This window comes from Manis javanica, chromosome 11, assembly GCF_040802235.1.
Source record: "Manis javanica isolate MJ-LG chromosome 11, MJ_LKY, whole genome shotgun sequence".
Classification (NCBI taxonomy): Eukaryota; Metazoa; Chordata; class Mammalia; order Pholidota; family Manidae; genus Manis; species Manis javanica.
This window is the reverse complement of record NC_133166.1, coordinates 35,378,632-35,395,710: the sequence shown is the minus strand read 5'-3', so window position 1 is coordinate 35,395,710 and position 17,079 is coordinate 35,378,632. Positions and strand designations below refer to the sequence as shown.

Sequence of the window (17,079 nt, the reverse complement as noted above, 5' to 3'; positions counted from 1 at the left end):
AGGAAGAGAGTTGTCTCTAGCGATAACTACAAAGAACATAGGCTAGGTGTAGTAAACTGGGAGGAGCTTGGCAAGGCCTGTTTGTTCAAATTCCTATCTGATCATCTCTGCCCCAGGCCATTGTCCCATCCCTTAACTTAGGATAGCATATAGGCTTCAACTACCCAACTTGCCCTTGGTCTGTATTTGTATGGGGCTCCCATACATATGAAATTAAATTTGTTTTTGTTCTGTTACTCTGTCTTATGTCAACTTAATTAATAGATCATCCAAAGCTATAAGGGTAAAGGAAGTTATTCATCTGGTGTATTATGTTATAAGACATTTTTGTGTGTGATCCCTTATGAATTGTGATGATTAAGCAATATTTATATGATTAACTCATGTTACCTATCTTTTCACTGCCTTGCCAATGGGTTCCAGCCCCAGGCAAGTTCACTATGGATTCAATGTGACCAAAGAAATTGACAGCAAAACATTCTTTGAGGTGAAAGGGTTTATTACCCAGTTTGTTCTCCCGGCAGTAGCTCAAGCATTAGTGTCTCTTCCTCCACCTAGAGCGCTGGGCCTAGCTCTCTATATAGCACAATAATAGCTCATTGCCTAAAGATGTGAAGCGGTACATCATCAGGTGGTTTAAATTCAGTGAGGATCCTGGCCATAGGAACCTCAACTTCCCCATATCACTCTCTGTTCTTCTGGTCAAATGGAAGAATAATTGTGAGATCATGCTAGTTAGTCCTCAATTTTTTACCAGACACCAGTGGAGAAGACCAAGGATGGAAACTGGGATGGCAGATGGGGCACAGAGATGCTGAGGCACCAGGAATAGGGGAGTATCACCTAAGGGATGACTGAGGTCAGCCTTCCCAACATCATCAGGCTTGCAATGTCTAGAATGGCCACAACTGTTATGTGGTATTGGTACTTGGTTCAGGAGTCACCCCCTTTCATCATTCAAAAAATATCACCCTATTCACTGAAGGAGCATTCTTTCTTTGGTCTTCTCCCCCTGCTTTATTAGCAAAGGAGAGCTGGAGTCCTGATAGGAGCCTGGAGCCTGCCTGCCTAATGATACTGATGAGATACCTTGTTCTCCACCCCACTGCTCCTTGGAGATTAGTGGGATGCAGGAGGGGGTTTCTCCTTGGAGATTAGAAGTGATGCAGGAATCACTAAACATCTGAAAGAACACAGATCCTACACTGTCACCATTTATTATATTCTTCAGAATATACTCAGAAAAGCACAATAGTTCCCTTTGTTCTTCCTCCCTGCGTCTGCACCTGGAGTGATAGAAAATGGGCAGTAATGTTTGTCTATGTATTTTATCATGATTGGGATGTTCAGTGAAACATTCATTCTTTTACCTCTCCCCTTGTCCCTTCTCCCTTTGCCTGATTAATTCTTACTCATCTTTTCCATTTCAGCAGGGCTAATCACCTCAGACATTTTGCACCTAGGCTATCTAAACAACATCATTCCAAAGGACAAGCACAATGATACTTGATGCATGGTAGGAGCTCAGTAAGTGTTGTTGAATGAATGAGTTGCTAAATGAATGAAGGGATTCTGGAGAGATTTAAGGTAGGATCTTATTCAGGGGAAAGGTCAGGAGTAAAAAGATGAGGGACCCTACAGTATGGGAGACTGTATTCATAAATGACAGATCTTATAAAGGGTTGACATCCAAAATATATAAAGAGCTCACACACCTCAACAAACAAAAAACAAATAATCCAATTAAAAAATGGGCAGAGGAACTGAACAGGCAGTTCTCTAAAGAAGAAATTCAGATGGCCAACAGACACATGAAAAGATGCTCCATATCACTAGTCATCAGAGAAATGCAAATTAAAACCACAATGAGATATCACCTCACACCAGTAAGGATTGCCACCATCCAAAAGAAAAACAACAAGTGTTGGCGAGGTTGTGGAGAAAGGGGAACCCTCCTACACTGCTGGTGGGAATGTAAATTAGTTCAACCATTGTGGAAAGCAGTATGAAGGTTCGTCAAAAAGCTCAAAATAGACATACCATTTGACCCAGGAATTCCACTTTTAGGAGTTTACCCTAAGAATGCAGCAGTCCAGTTTGAAAAACACATATGCACCCCTACGTATATCACAGCACTATTTACAACAGCCAAGAAATGGAAGCAACCTAAGTGTCCATCAGTAGATGAATGGATAAAGAAGATGTGGTACATATACACAATGGAATATTATTCAGCCATAAGAAGAAAACAAATCCTACCATTTGCAACAACATGGATGGAGCTAGAGGGTATTATGCTCAGTGAAATAAGCCAGGTGGAGAAAGACAAGTACCAAATGATTTCACTCATATGTGGAGTATAAGAACAAAGAAAAACTGAAGGAACAAAACAGCAGCAGAATCACAGAACCCAAGAATGGACTAACGGTTAGCAAAGGGAAAGGGACTGGGCAGGAGGGATGGGAAGGGAGGGATATGGGCAGGGAAAAAGAAAGGGGACCTTACAATTAGCATGTATAATGTGGGGCAGGGGGCATAGGGAGGGATGTGCAACCCAGAGAAGACAAGTAGTGATTCTACAGCATCTTACTACGCTGATGGACAGTGACTGTAAAGGGGTTTGTGGGGGGGACTTGGTGAAGGGGGGAATCTAGTAAACATAATGTTCTTCATGTAATTGTAGATTAATGATAACAAAATGAATTAAAATAATAATAATAATTTTAAAAAGATGAGGGAATCAATCATAAGCTGTCAAAAAAAATACAATGTTGTGGTTTTTTGGCATTTAAGTTGATCAAAAGAGATGCAGCATGCTAGCATGCCAATCTTGGTTTCTAAACACTGTTCTCCAGTAAAATGAAGCAGAAATCCTTGGAGAAATGGCTGATTCTAGGGCTGGGAAAACACAAGATGAGTCTGGAGGATCATGTAGTGCCAGAATATAGGGAAGGGCCCAAGTGGACATAAGTATGCGCTGAATTTAGGGACTCATCTAACAGACAGAATATGGAAAGATAATTAGATTAAGTTTACTAACAGGGGAAACCTGGAAGACACTACTTAGCCAAGTGATCAAGGTTAACATCACTAGAAATATATACTGGCACCATGGACTCCCTAATATGGTCAATACAAAAGGCAACTCTCCTCTGGGATATTATTCCCCAAGACCATAACTTCTATTTAATCACATTGAAATATCAGATGACCTAAATTGGGGTGGGGGGGCAGTGTAAGGAATAACCAACTGGTGTATTAAAAAATGTCAAGGGAAAGGCATTAAAAACAAGGAAATGCTGAGAAGCTCTTAAAGAATCAAAGTACACTGTGGAGACATGACAACTATATGCAATGTGGCACCGCAGAACAGAAAAGAGATCAGTGGAGGAACTGGTGAAATCCAAATGAAGTCTATAGTTTGGTTAATATTACTGTACCAATGTTGATTTCTTAGTTTTGATAAATGGACTATGGTTATAAAAGATGTAAATACTGGGAAAGGTTGGAGGTGGGGTGGGGCATATGGGAACTGTTTGTACAGCTTTGCAAGTTTTCTGTATAACAAAACTAATTTCAAAATAAAAACATTAAAAAATATATGCCACACAAGCCTTAGCTACAGTGTCCATTAGTGGGAGTACAAGTGGAGAAGGAGGGAGACTTGTCTGATTTGTGGACCATGAAATCCTGGCCATCTAGCAGTATATATAATACTGCCTTATCTGCATAGTGTTTTCAGTTTCATGGAAGGATTTCACACCCTTAAACTCATTTGACCCTCTCCCAAAGAGGGTCAGGGGAAGAGAATGAGCTTCTCCAGGACCTGAGGTTAGAATAAGTAATCTCACATTTAATATTTTAGATTAGGCATCTGTAGAGATCAAGGTGTGGACTCTGAAAGAAACCAGTCTGCAGGAAGACTGTAACATCATTAATTAACACATTAAAGAAATAATCAGACCAAGGTGGCAACCAAGTCCAGAAAAATGAATCTCCAAAGACTGAATGTGTCAGCATGTTTTTTCTGGGGGGGGGGGGGGAGTGGGGAGGTAGGGATCTTAGCTGTACTTCATAAGCCGGGTCCATGGGATCTTCTCCTTGGTAAAGATAATGACTCAGGCTACTATATTTCCTTTGTTATGGTTCTGTTCTCTCTAAACTAGTAATTAAGGAAGAAAAAGGACATTGATTACCTATACACTCAGCACCCTGTGTCAGATAATTTAAAAGCTTTAAGTTTTTTAATTCTTTCAAAACACTATGAATTAGGCATTATTGCCCCCAGGTTACATATGGGAATCAGAGACCTATACAGAGGTTAAGCAACAAAACTGGTAAAAGCCAAGGGCAGGCTGCCCCAAGATGTGCACTGTGACATGTGAGCTGAAACACAATCAAGGCCCAGGACTCAGAAAGGCACTTAGATCCTCCCTCCCCCTAGAACTGCATAAAAGGAATTTAGGTATAGGAACTGCTCCAGGAGGAGAGCCATCACCAAAGATAACTGTAGTATAAACTAGGTGTGATAGGAAGGGATGTGGTAAATCTGTTAAAGTCCCACTCTGTGCCCCATTGCTTCTGTGTGGCCCACAAATATTGTTCACCAAACATTTACTGTTTCATAGTCCTGAGAATTGCTTCCCTTTTCCTTTGAAGTCTCAGACCTCTAATCCCCTTCTCCTTGGTTCAGGATGACTGTATACTTCATTCTCCCGGCTGTCTTTGAAATCTGTCTATGGATTCTCCTTACATGGGTAATTAATTTTGGTTTTTTTTCTCCTGTTAATCTGTCTCAAGACAGTATGATTCACAGACCAGCTAAAAGAACCTCAAGGGATAGAGGAAATTTCTTCCTCCCCATCAGGCCCCAGGGTTTATTTGATGGGAGCCTCTAGGAAATAGCTCTTTGCCCTTCTGAGGGAATTTCAGAGATGTTCTTTCCCCTTTTCCATAGTCGAATGAGGAAGCATGTAGCACAGTATGAATGAGGAAGCAGGTTGCAGCTAATTGCTTTGCCACAATGAAGTGGAGTCAGCCTTGGGGAAAGTGACATGTGGATCAGATCAGTGAAAACACACCAAACCGTTGGTGTTCCCACCTCCCTCATAAGCTAATAAATCTCTTACTATTTGTGGGTACAGTTGTAATATTTCCAGAATATCTCACCTGGCTTTAGTACCTCTGCATATCAATAGGCATTCAGAGATAGAAAGAACTAGGCATTTGTGTCATTCCTCAGGGGTGGAGAGAAGTCATCTCCATATCAATGGGTAATTACACTGCGCAATGGAGGGCTTATCTGTACCTGAGAGGTGATGGGGAGGGCCAGTATTGCTTCTTCCAGAGCAGAGGAGAGAGAAGGCCCTGGACTGCAGTTTGTAAGCAATAAATGGGTTTTAGACTTTATTTCTCCCTTCGACTGATTTCGGTTTTTAGAGGTATGTTGCCCCAGGATTTCCTTTCCCTGAACTTAACATTATTTTATCCAGTGAGTTGTGTTAAAAAGGAATGGCAAGGGCCCAAGACATGGTGCCGGGAGAGGTCACCAACCAGTTAATGCCCAGACTAACTGCAGTTGCAGCCTCTCCCTAGAGTGGAATTTTAAACCAATGAGCAGGATTTCCTGATCACTAGTGAAACAATCTTCATAAACCCCCTGCTATTCTCCTTAAGGAAGGATGACCTTGCTGGAAACAATCCCTTTCCTTTTGCTAATAGCTTTTTGCCCTACTCTCCTTTCTATAAAAACCTTCAGTTTTGTATAACTCCTTGGAGCATTTCTCTTGCTAGATGGAATGCTGCCTGATTTATGAATAAAGCCAATTAGGTCTTCAAATTTACTCAGCTGAATTGTTTTCTAATAGATTGTTTTTCTCTTATTTACAACTGAAATCTTCTTAACTGGAAACTCCAAACTAAATTTTGTGACTGCCAGCCAGTGAGTAGGGTAACCATATAATTTGCCATTAAATTCAGAACCTTTTTCAGAGAAAAAAGGAACTATTAATAATTATTTGGGGCAACAGATACTTATTGGGACCTGGGACCACCCTGGACAGACTGAGATGTGTGGTCACTCTACCACCAGGACATGTTAGTTTCAGTTTTGTCAGGAAATAAGCTGTGAGACTGGGCAATTAATCTCAGATCTCTGGATACCAGTTTTTTGATATGTGAAATGAAATATGACATTCTGTGAGTCTAAGTGATTTCTCCCTAGTCTATAATTTTATGCTGATTTGCCTGCTGCAGTGGGAGTAAGAAGGCTGAAATGTTCCTTAGAGCAGAGATAATACTAATAGCCAATTTGTTACGAAGCTATGGTTGCAATAATGCTACATAACAAACAATCACAGAAATCTCAGTGGGTGACGTCAATATTTATCTTTCTTGCTGATTGTAAGAATAGAAATAGGTTAGCATAAGCATAGCCATCTTAAAGGCCTAGAAGCCATTTTCTGAGTATGTGACTTAGAAAGAAAAACTGGAACTGGGTAAGGCCTTGAAAAACAAGTTAATCATGAGCACCGGGTGGTGGGCAGCTGTGACCCTTGGTCAGCTAACCTTGGTCAGTAAATCTTACATACCAAGCTTATCGTGCAGAACCTCCCTAACCATTGAGGAGTAGTCTTACCCTGCCCTTGCTTAACCCCAGGATATATGTCTTGCAAGAATAATGTATAGTTATAGAAAATTGCTATGAGTTAAGTGCTCTGAAATTGCTATATAAACCCTTGGCTCTGAGTGCTCAGGGTCCTTGTTGAGACCCGCTGCGTCGGGCTGACTTGGACCCCAACTAGTTGGCTGAATAAAGACTTTGCTTGAATTTACATCTCTATGCCTGTGTAGTTTGTTCTCTGGGGAAGCCTCGGAAGCCTGGACCCTAACATTTGGGGGCTGGTCCGGGATACGAGCAGCTTCCCTGAGAACAAAGGACAGCTGGAGGCAAGGTCTAATTGTCCGGACGGGGCAGTGTAATTCGAGGGTCGCCCCCTCGTGTCTGCATAAATCCATTATAAAGCGGGAGTCGCCATCCCGTGTATGGTCTCGGGTTAGTGGTCCCGAGTGAGGAAGTCCGGGCTGGTAGTCCCAGCCCCCAGGTTAGCGACCCTGGGTAAAAGCCCAGGTAACCAATCCTGGCCCTAGGGTCCGAGTGACTCGGCCTTAGGAAGGCAAATCCGATCGGCAGAAAACTGGCGCCCGAGGAGGAAAAGATCGAGCTCGTCACCCTGCGGCAGTCCGAGTGGACGCCCTTCAGGAGAATTACGAGAGTTTTTGAAGACCCTGAAAGTGGTGAGTGTGGTGCGCACCAGAGTGAGAGAAGGACCGGTCCGAACGAGTGCGATCAGATGTGGTGTGTGTGTGCTTAGTGTTATCATTGACTGTTTTACTGTGTTTTGGTTTCGGTTTATATTTTTTTGCGCTTCTCATTTTAAGTTTCCTTGTTCTAAGGTTCTCCTGCTCTCTCCGTTCCTCCTTTCTGCCACTACATCATTCCCCGCGGGCACGGGTCGGGCAATTAAGAGCCATTAGGGCGCCCGCCGCTAGAAGACTCCCATGACAGGATAAGGGGGTCACAGCTGCGAATCCCAGGTAAATTCGCGTCCCCCATGGAAGGAAAACTGTGCAACGACAGGCACTTGTTCACAAGCACATACAACAGTCATTTTGTTTGAAGTGGCATCTTCATCCTTTGCCTTTGTCTCCCTCATATTCTTTTTCCTTCTTTCTCACCATGAGACAGACTCAGACGACCCCCTAAGTGTGTAAATGAATATATCTTTCTACCTCCGGATGGTATTAATGAAATTGATTTAAAGACAAGCGCTTGTGAAAATTGGGTATTCTAAAACTTCCAGAAAACCTGATAAAAAGTGTTAAGCATTAATGCTAATTTGAGTTTGCCTGAGGAGGGCATGTGCTTGTAGTTATCAGCTGCCTAAATTTACCTGAGGTCATTTAAGTCATGTTATCTGCTAAATCTTTTAAAAATAAAATGCTTAAAGGCTTGGCTTTGTCTAATATTCAGTAAAGGTCTTGTAAGTAATCTAGAATAGTTGTTACGAATGAGTGAACTAAATGACTGAAGCAAGTGAACCTCTTTTTAATTGTGTGTTACAGTGTGTATACCTACCTACTGCCTGAGAATCTTTGTAGAAACCTAAAACCTTAAAGTTTTGCTAAGTTAAGAAGATATACTCTATGAGAGATTGTGCTGTAAAGCTCATGGTTACAGAAATTATAAAATGTGTTCATAAATTTGTCAATCTAAAGAATGTTAGTTTAACAGTTTACAATGGCCTGCTCGGTGTTCACTGGAAATTAAAGTTTCTTCTAATGGTTTCGTTTTAATTAAAACTACTCAAAGTAATAAAACATTTCTCTATGCTAAAAAAATGTATGTTTTAATAAGAAAAAGTATAAAGAATGAAAAGTCTTCTGCATGCTAAAGAATGTGTTTTGTGATAAAGAAAGTAACTTTGTTCTAAAGTACAGCTATTTGTTTAAAGAGAGAAAACAGCGTGGTGCCTTTTGTTGTGGAAGACCCTCTCAGCCTGTTGCTTTGGGGGGGAGGGTCAGGATGTTTAGAGATTAAGTGAGATAAACCCAGTCAAACCGCAGGCAAGCCCAGGCTAATTCTCACCGGCTTATGTGCTTGGGACCATAGGGCAAATGAAGAATAAATTACTATATTCTTACAGATATAGTCGTGCCTAGTGAAATTAAAGCAAGTGAGTCTTGATATCAAGTGCACAGCAAAATTAGAATCTCGTTTCTAGTTAAACAGTTTTCTTTAACTGTTAGTCTGCTCTTAATGTTGAAAGATCAAAGCAGTTTCTCATGCTTAAAGTCTCAATGAGTTGCCAGATTAAAAAAAAAAAAATGAAATCGTAATATTAAAAAGACTAAAAGCTAAAGTTTGTTAACAACTGTATAAGCTTTATTTGCCTTTGAAATATTTTGTTATTGAAAACGATTGCATGGCCTGAGAAATTGAATTATTTATTCCATATATTTTTATAAGTGGAAAAATCTCTAACCAACAAATGATTAAAGTTGTTACTGATTATTTGTTTTCTTAATTTATCCTCCTAAGCAGAATGGTAACAAAGCTTTTTTCAGCTGATTAAATGCACTTAGTTAACAAACCAAAATTTATTCTTAAAAATTAAACTAGAATCTAGACAAGATTATGTTTCTCCCAGAAAAACAAGTTTCACTGTAAAAGTTTAAATGGACAAACGTGTGACCACTTTTGAGAAAGGTTGTAATAGATTTTTTTGACAACCACCAGGTCTTCTTGTTTAATTTATATGCTGTATGTTTAAAAAAAAAAAACATGGGGGATGAAAGGAAAGGAGCGACACATAGCAGCAATTAACCGGAGAGTTCCGCTTTATTAGGGAAAGGTGCTAGGTTATATAGGAAGGGGCATGAATTGATTGAGGTGTCACTTCTACGGAGCTGGTGGCTGTTGGCTAGGTGCTGGGATTGGGAGGGGAGCGAGAGGTGATTGGGCTTCAGGTGGCGCCGGCGGAAACCAAGGACCCCCCCCCCCAAGAGAAGCCGGAAGTTTGCCATCTTACTAGTAGTAGTCCTTCAGAGGACTCTTCATATTTTTTTAATGCAAATGATCTTAGAGCTTTTAATAGAATTTGCATAGCAGCTTATATCTACTATTAAAGAGTAAAGCATTCTTGAAGCTTTCAGAGAAGACCTGTAGACTTAAGCACTTTCTCTGCTTTTTTTGTATCTGGTCTTGGACACTTATGCTAAGTTCAAAAAAAAGTGCTTTTACCTCTAGTTAACTCTGATATTTTCCAGAGGGCCCCTGGAACATGTCAGAAGAATTTTTTCTCATTAGAGAAAGTATTTGACTAATTTGGCTTATTTATCTGATATATATATATTTATTTACCAGGAAAGCACTGTCAAAGAGAATGATGCTAAACTTTGTTACTAAATGTTTTGTATTACAGAAATATCAGAATTTCCTTATGTCAACTGTCTTACAGTAAGCTCTCATCAGATCTTTAACCATTGTCATTTGTAAGTCTTTATAGTATTATCCCTAAACTGGTAAAGAACTAGATTTCAGCAGAACAGGTATTAGTTACATAAAATTACATAAACTAAAGAAAATGATTTTGTGTCTTTTTGTTTCAAATCTTGCTGATAAAGTGTTTTAACCTTGTTCTCTTAAACTGACAACAGTTTAGTAAATGACTATCTTTATGAGCAGAATTGAAACTTCCTTCTCTCTACCTGATCCCTCCAGAGTTTAAAAACTTCCAGTGACTGTTTTTGTATTCCATGGCAGTATGTTTATTTGCATGAGTTCAATAAGAATCTGCTTTCCTTGTGAGAAGACTACTTAAGAACACTGGTTATACTGCCAGGGCTTTGACTGGAATGTCATACCTGAGAGACATGTGCATGGACTCAGATGTGAACAACTTTAAGGAACTAAGATTGACTTTATAAAGCCAACAAAGCCCCTTGGAAGAACTGGCCTGGTACCTTGCTTACAGAGTTCCCAGCAGCCTTACCAGGTGAGTAAAGAAGGTCACTTCCTGGCAGGTTCAGAGACCTCGAGAAGAGAAGAATTCATCCAAATCTACAGGTACTGCAGGCAAAGCCTGATGGCAAGTCTAGCTTGGCTGTCTGGCCTCAAGAGGCCTTTAAAAGTTCAATCTGAAATTCCTTACAAAAAGTTCCAGCAAAGCATATTTAAAAGAGCCTGTGTAATCAATTGCTCTTCTTGCTGCACTTGTGCAAATGATCAAGCCAGCTGTTAATTATTTTCTTAACCTGGTTACTTCTAATAAAAATGAGGGTGATTTTAGAGAAAAGTATTGTTTCAATAACTGCAGCCTCCAGAATAGAAAATCCAACTCCAGATGTTGCTACATAACCTAATAACACAATTTGTTTTATCTTGCCTAGAAGCCACAAAACTGCAAATAGTAATAGAAGCGCCAGCCTTCTGAAGCCCTCTCAACTGACCAGTAATAGAGACCTAGCTGCACCCTTTACTGCACCCCCTTCTCAGCACGAAGCAGCCAGAGCGGTCATCGCCCCTTTTCCCTAGCAGCAGCTAGAGTCCCTATCTGTAGAAGACAAAGACCGAGACTCACTTTATCCTCTGCAAGTAGGCAAAGAACCTGCATTGAGAGAGTTCCTAAAACTTACACCTCCCTCTACAACAAGACAGAAGTAATCAGCACCACCCCAGCTTATTCTAACAAGTAGTAGGCCCGCCAAACCGGAGTCACTCCATGTGTTACCTTTATCAAAGAACGCATTAGCACCGTGCAAATCATAGTGTTGAGACAGAACTATCAGAGTGTTAACCAAACAGATGACCCCTAATTTCATGATTGAAATAGATACAAGAAGAAGAGGGGAATGTAAGAATAGAAATAGGTTAGCATAAGCATAGCCATCTTAAAGGCCTAGAAGCCATTTTCTGAGTATGTGACTTAGAAAGAAAAACTGGAACTGGGTAAGGCCTTGAAAAACAAGTTAATCATGAGCACCGGGTGGTGGGCAGCTGTGACCCTTGGTCAGCTAACCTTGGTCAGTAAATCTTACATACCAAGCTTATCGTGCAGAACCTCCCTAACCATTGAGGAGTAGTCTTACCCTGCCCTTGCTTAACCCCAGGATATATGTCTTGCAAGAATAATGTATAGTTATAGAAAATTGCTATGAGTTAAGTGCTTTGAAATTGCTATATAAACCCTTGGCTCTGAGTGCTCAGGGTCCTTGTTGAGACCCGCTGCGTCGGGCTGACTTGGACCCCAACTAGTTGGCTGAATAAAGACTTTGCTTGAATTTACATCTCTATGCCTGTGTAGTTTGTTCTCTGGGGAAGCCTCGGAAGCCTGGACCCTAACACTGATGACTGCAGAGTTTGGCTGATTTTAGTCGGGTTTGCCTGGCCACACTGAAATCCAGACTTCGGCTTAGGCTCAGAATACTTCACTTATTGGGTCCAATTCTGAACCCAGGTGTAACTCAGGGGGGGAAAATCCCAGGCAAATACCTTTGAAACCGAAATCAGTCAAAGGGACGAATAAAGTTTAAAACCTGTTCATTGCTTACAAGGAATCATCCCACATCTCTCTCCTGCTGTGGCAGAAGCAGTGAATTCTCCCCTCAACCTCTCAGGTCCAGATAAGCCCTGCAATTACCTATTCATATGGAGATGAACTACTCCTCTCCACCCCATGGAAACACCTAATGTATGGAATGTACTAAAGCCAGGCAAGAGATTCCGGAAATTTTGCAATTTTACCCACACCAGGTTGAAGGAAAAATGATCACTTGGTACATGCTCTTTTCATGGGTGGAAGCTTCCAAGAAGCCAGAAAAACCATTCAAGCCCATTTAAAGTCTTCAGTCTGACATGACATAACCATTCACATTGCATTGGTTAGAGCAAGTCAGTAAGCCAAGCTCACTATTACTGGAGCAAGGCTATACACTCCAACCTAAAAAAATGAGACACTGAACAATCACATGGTGAAGGTCTCAAATATGTAAATCTATTACAGGGTTCAGGGGAAGATTTGATAACAATATTCCAATCTAAAATCCACCATGCATTAGCACTCATTAGTTGCCAGGCTCTTAAAATACTTATACCATTAACCTTCATGATATTTACATGGGAGAGATATTAATATTTGTTTGATTGATGAGTGTTTGACCATTGCATGCCTACTGGGCTATGCATAGTAGTTACTATGTAAATCAGTCCTAAAATTTAGTTGGTTGGAGAGCAGACAAGGTAGCAGGAGGACTCCATTAAGCATGAAGAGGGATCTGGAGTTATTTCCTAAGCTCCTGTAAGCAAAACACAAATCTGATCCCAGGGCAGCCAATAAATGGAAAGGCTTGGAAGAGAACTTCCTATGTGAATGCTCCTTCCCCTTCCCCATCCAACTCGTCAACTGTGGGCCTTTCTCAGGATTACTTCCTGTCACTATTGAATCCTGTCTCTCACCCCTTACCCAACACAGGTGCAAGCAGTGTGGCTGATTCAGACGTTAACACAATGAGTATTTGCTCATTGGGACTTTGATATTTTACCATTTTAACACCAATCCTTACATGAATAGTAGGGAAGCACCAATGACCAAAATTATGTACCACAGAAGACTAAAAAACAAAACATAAGATAAGGCACTAAGTGTTCTAATGATGAAGTTGCCAGCACTGGAGGAAAGTGGAATGGAGAGGTAGAATCTGGGACAAGGGTGACTTAAAGTCGACCTGCAAATCCCTCCTCCTACACATTCCCAAGACCATTTTGATATCATAAGCCTGAAGCCTTAAATCCTGAGTCTCTTGCCAAGTCATTATCTTTTACAGGGATCTAGGTGAAAAAACCTATTTTCCTATTTAGTAAATAATGCCTTCTAACAACTAATAAAAAATAATGCACATGATTTTATTTCATCCAACACTTAACTGAGTGCCATATGCTAGTCACTAAGCTACTGTAAGTGACAATCTTGCATCAGGTCACCCACAGTCCAGTGCGGCACACATGTGCAGATGTCAGCTCAGAGGTGTTGACAGTGTTTTGTCTGACTTACAAGCAAATCCTATGAGACACTGAAGAGGGGAGAATTATTTCTTTTGGAGGGAGAAGCACAAAGAGTAGGTGCTGTCCAATCTGAGCCTTGAAATCTGAGAGCAGGAAGGACATTTTGGGAAGAGGCTCAGAATGTAAAATGGCACAGAGGAATGAACACACTGTGTACCTCAGAGCTCTGATGCCCTGTGTGGCTGCCCTGGGCACCGCTGCCAGAAGGAGCGCTGTAGGTTGGTTTGTGTTACCCAAAAAGACAGGTTGATGTCTCCCAGCCGCCTCAGAAGGCTATTTATTTGGAAATAAGGTCTTTAGAGAGGTAATCAAGGTAAAATGAGGTCAGTAGGATGGGCCCTCGTCCAATGTGATTGGTGTCCTTACTAAAAGGAGAAATATGGATACAGACAGACATACACAGAGGGGAGAGGACAGGAGAGATGCAGGGACTACCTTATGTGAGGATGGGGGACGCACTGATGGAGCTACAAGCCAAGGAACGCTCAAGATGCCAGCAACCGGCAGAAGCCAGGAGGAGGCAGGGAGAGCTCCCCGTCAGCTTTCCGAGGGAGTGTAGCACTGTGGACACGTGGATTTCTGAGTTCCAGCCTCTGGAACTGTGAGACAATAAATTTCTGTTGTTTTAAGTGACCCAGTTTGTGGTACTTTGATATGGCAGCGCTGGGAATCTAACACAGGGATTTAAGAAGTTGCTGTTAGGATTCTGGACTGCCCACTCCTATGTCAAACACAGTCTTCATTTTATGCTTCTGCCTAAGGTTTTTCTTGAAAAGTGCATTTTATCATTTTATCAAAGAAATGATAACCACTGGTGTCTTGTTCCTCAGTGCTTAGGGGATTTTCTGCTCTGACATTCAGTCTTAATATGTTCCTGTAACAGCACTGAATTATGTTCACACACTCCCTCCTTTGTTTCCCCCGTGTGCACATATGCTGCTAGTTTGAGATTATCCTATTTCCAGCAGCACACTATTCCCAGAAGCAACATTTCTTGTTGCTGGTTAAACCTTTGGAGCCCAGTCCATTCCTGGGTACTCACGCCACCATTTTCATTTGATAAAATGACCATGAAAGCCACAGTTATAGAGCTTTGAGAGCGTATCAGTTGAACACTTGCAGTTGCAAATAAACAAAAGCTTCGGCCAAATGTCTTAAATACCCGTGAGGATTGTCAGATTGTATAATTATACATATCTGGGGGTGATGTGAGACTCCAGCACAATTTGACAGAGACTTCGGTCAAGGCTCCGACCCCATTGCTCTACAGTTTCCTGTGAAGTTCTTATGTGAAGGTTTCCTCCATGGAAGGCAGCAAAGGGGCTGCCATAGTTCCAGCTTTACTTCACAGCACACTCTGCAGAGGGGAAACTACAGCTTTGACCAGGTCATGCCAGTCAAGGCCTCGGTCATCACCAACTGGGCCGCCCCTGACCTGCACTGGTGACTTAGGCCTGTGTTCTGGAGCCACTGTGACAGGAGGGCAGGGTTTACCCTGATTGCCGTAGCCCACTGTTCCCATTAGCCTTTGCTACACAACAAAACGCTCCCAAAATATAGTGGCTCAGATCACAACAGTGCATTCGCTCATGACTCTGTGGGTTCAGCTGGCATGGCTGCCTCCCTCCCATGGGGCACTGGCCATGCTCACTCAGGAATTTCAGGTTACTTGGCATATCAGCTGTGGGCGGCTGGCCCTGAAGGTTGTCAATCACAGATCTGCTGGCATCTGGCCTGCCTCGGTTCTCTTCTGTGTGTCCTCTCCAGCAAGCTGGTTGGGGCTGTCCTCGTGCACACAGCCTTCCACGAGGGTGAGGACAGAAGCTGTAAGGCCTCTTGTCATCCCAGCTGCTGGTTTGTGTGAAATAATTTCTACCATGTTATATTGGACAAAGGAAGTCCCCAACTCTTGAGGGGAAGATCTCTAAGAATTTGTGGTGGTTTATAATCTATCACAACCACCCTTACCAGGGAATTGGGGGGACCCAGTTCACCCAAAGCACATAGATCCTGAACAGGATGGACGCCGGGAGAAAACTGGCTAGAGCTGGATAGGAGGATAAAAGGTAGGTCGAAGCTAGTTGTGAGGAGCCTTATGTGCTTTTCTAGTTGGACTTTATTATCCACACCTGTGGATAATATCTCAACTTTTTTGTGAGCACACATTTAATAATTCTGATGCATTCCCATTAGTAAACATGAGTCACCATAGCTGTTTTTCTCAGCTGCAGTGTGGGCATGAGTAATGTTTCCTATGGGGGCTGAATGAAACCCTCCTTCCTCTTGGGGAGTGGGCCTGCCTCGTTTTTAATTCATGGTTCCAGGCAATGGAGAGCCACTGGTGTCTTGTTCCTCAGTGCTTAGGGGATTTTCTGCTCTGACATTCAGTTTTAATATGCTCCTGTAATAGCTCTGAGTTCTGTGCACACACTTCCTCCTTCGTTTCCCCCATGTGCACATATGCTGCTAGTTTGAGATTATCCTATTTCCAGCAGCACACTATTCCCAGAAGCAACGTTTCTTGTTGCTGGTTAAATCTTTGGAGCCCAGTCCATTTCTGGGTACTTCCACCACCATTTTCATTGTCATAATGTTTTCCTACCTTCTGATATAGACCAGGAAAGTCCCAGGCAATGTGTTTGGACATAACTAGGGGAACGGCCATCATTCAGTTTTCTTTCTTCCCATCAGTCTCCTCCAAGCAGCTGCAATGGATATGGCCTCCAAAGACCAAATGAACAGGAACTCATTCATAATGACAGGTGGAGGTGGTATCTCTGTGACCTCTGAGCAGCTTCAGGGAGTGTCCTGCCATGTGCACATCTTTATTTCTGCTGCTGGGCTGGACACAACCTGTAAAAGAAACATGAGAGACACATTGTTTATGGTGAAAATCAAATTATTTGAAGAAGTAAATTAATAATGGATAAGTAAGCTAGTCCTGTGTGTGCATCACCCCTCCAGATGGAAAAGTTCAGGGATGTGGGAAAATGCTCCCAGGTGGATGACTCCTCTCTTCACTCAGAGTCCTGCATCCTAGGAAGGCACCAGAGAGTTGGTGTCAGGCATCTTAGTCCTCAGATCCCCCATATGCTTGTGCAGCAGAGACCTAAGCTCAGAGCAAGAGTTTGGAATGGTGAGAATTTCTCCCTTAAACTGAGTAGGAATGACTCTCTGAGGAATCTTTAGGAGACAATGGAGAGCAGGAATGAGAATGGGGGAAGGAAGGTGGGGGAAAGGGAGGAGAAAATGGATGTAGGAAGTGATCAGGGAAGAGGGAATCCCTCCTTCACATCCTGTGGGGCCCTTCCTAATTGGGAACTGTCTTGCCAATGGGTTTCCACCCTGGGCAAGTTGACTATGGATTCAAGGTGACCAAAGAAATGACAGTAGAACATTCTTGGGTGAAAGGGTTATGCCCAACTTTATTTCCATGGTGGCAGGTCAATCACTAAAAT

At 42.1% G+C, this 17,079-nt stretch overlaps 1 long non-coding RNA gene across 1 annotated transcript in view; it reads right to left on the bottom strand.

Annotated features, from left to right (window-relative positions):
* LOC140844248 (uncharacterized) overlaps positions 1–16,447 on the bottom strand; it is a 36,970-nt gene extending 20,523 nt beyond the window's left edge. Inside the window, exon 1 of the long non-coding RNA XR_012122395.1 lies at positions 16,224–16,447. This is a non-coding gene — a long non-coding RNA (uncharacterized lncRNA). The remainder of the gene's footprint in view (positions 1–16,223) is intronic.
* Positions 16,448–17,079: the final 632 nt, after the last annotated feature.